This window comes from Hesperophylax consimilis, chromosome 17, assembly GCF_061612785.1.
Source record: "Hesperophylax consimilis isolate HC1 chromosome 17, BYU_Hcon_1.0, whole genome shotgun sequence".
Classification (NCBI taxonomy): Eukaryota; Metazoa; Arthropoda; class Insecta; order Trichoptera; family Limnephilidae; genus Hesperophylax; species Hesperophylax consimilis.
In genome coordinates, this window is record NC_142852.1 from 6,387,107 (window position 1) to 6,389,284 (window position 2,178).

Genomic DNA, 2,178 nt, shown 5'->3' on the forward strand with positions numbered 1-2,178 from the left:
CCCAGATGTGACCGTTTCCTTTTCTGATTTTTCTGTTTCAGATTTTCGTTTAAAAATCACTAATATTGTCTTCAATATTTAAAAAATAAATTTTATAAATTTTGTATATTTTATAAATTATGAAATTTTAAAAATATTGAAATTTTATAAAATTTAATTTTTTTTAACCTTAGTAAAGGTTTTATTTTTTGAATACTTTATAAATAAAACCACACTATTTATGGGTGTTATATTTAATAAAAGTGTGATTTTTTCATCTAATGGCATTAGAGGAGTACTGTGGCCGGTGTGAGTTCAGTATTTGTGGTGCAAGAGGTCCGTTGTCCTGTAATATCGTAGCGGCTTACCGTAAAGTAATTTGTTTATCCTTCAGGGAGACAGCGGTGGACCTCTCACTATTAACCTGCCAACCAATAGGCTGAAGGACTGTATCCATCACCAGGTTGGAATCACCTCCTTTGGGATTGGATGTGGTTCCACCATTCCCGCCGTGTACACTAGAGTCACTCAATATCTAGACTGGATTGAGAAGATCGTGTGGCCATAAGTAAGTACGACTCAAACTAACCTAACAAAACCATACATAACGTTGCTACGACTTGTTCAAGATACCACATGGCAAAACAAATGTTCTGGCATAGCATGACATTACAGGAGAAATTGTTTTATTAAATGAAATTTTAAAAACAAGAGATGTTATTAAAATTATAACAAAAATAAATGCTGTTAAAGAAAAAGACAGGTTGATTACTACACGCCATAATGTTTACTGTCAGAACAGAATAATGCAACTAGTGGAGTACCACAGGGTTCAATCTTGTTTATACATTATATTATAAATCTTATTATATTATGATGTATTTAAATATAACTTTTTTCAATGCCTCCAACTTTTTAGAATTATTTCAAATATTTATCATTGTAATATTCTCCCAACAAATTGTTGATTTGATACAGTGAAAACAGACTTCACTTAAATATATCAAAAACCTATTGTCAGATTTTCTCGAATAAAAAATCCAGTGATCTTTACTGACAACATTGATAACAATGCTCTTAAGACTTACAACTTTAAGACTTGGGCATCACTTTTCAATCAAATCTTTCATTTGTTAATCATGTTGGGATTAATAGGTGGGTTAACTAGAAATTTCAACAATATTAATAGTTTTATTTATTTTTTAATTAATTAAAGATTAAAACCTCAAACCGTACTATTTAATTATTGAAGACAATATTAGCGATTCCTAAATGAATATTTGAAACAGAAAAATCAGATCATAAAATAGAGTTAGTGAATATAGTATGCTTAATTACTTATCTCATAACGCCAATAACGCCCCTCATAGCAGAGAACCTGACGTTAGCGACCCGTACTTAAAATTAGTTCAATCTCTCTATTTCAGAAATCTCATCAATTTGGAAAAATTTGGAGAATAATGGAACTCAAAATTGGACACAAACTTCTATCCAGTAACCAGAATGCTGGCATCTAACTAACATAGGCCACATGACTCTGGAAACTCTGCACACTTATCTCAAGAGAAACTTTAAAATGGACTTCAAAGGCGATGAATCTCTGTTCAAACTAGCAGCTAAACCGAGTTTGTTTATTATTGTGATATAATTACATTAAATATCTGGCAGAACATAGTCTTTTCTATCGACATATGTAATAAACACCATTCGTGCCTAAGAGATAAATAAAGAAAAAGCCTTCGTTAATCTCAATATTATTTTACCAAAAATGACTGCTTTCTCTGCTATTTTCTTTTTGTAACTTGGGTTAGGTAATCGAGACGAAATATAGAAAAATATTTATTTTTCAGTTAAAAACGATGTGAGTATTTATTTTAATTATTTGTCCAACAATTATTGGGAGGATAGAATAAGGAAGAGACTTTCTCTTTCTCCTTTAGAAGAACCGTAAACAAATTTAATCTCAAATGGTTCTTCAAAATAATTAATTGTATTATTGATTTGTCTACTTTACTACGACTGCCTTTCAATGAATATCCCCTCCCGTGGACTAGGAAATAATAACCTGCTCTTTCTTAGTCAACACTCAACTAATTATGGATACATATATTATAATAAAATATTTATGGATATATCTATCTATATAAATAAAAATGTAAATCTTCGTTTGTTCAAAATCTTAAATCTCCGAAAGTTCTG

At 30.3% G+C, this 2,178-nt stretch overlaps 1 long non-coding RNA gene across 1 annotated transcript; it reads left to right on the top strand.

Moving 5' to 3' along the window:
* The first annotated feature begins 379 nt into the window (after positions 1–379).
* LOC149415867 (uncharacterized) lies at positions 380–1,731 on the top strand. Its single transcript, XR_016303634.1, has 2 exons — positions 380–547; positions 1,407–1,731. It is a non-coding gene; the product is annotated as an uncharacterized LOC149415867 (long non-coding RNA).
* Positions 1,732–2,178: the final 447 nt, after the last annotated feature.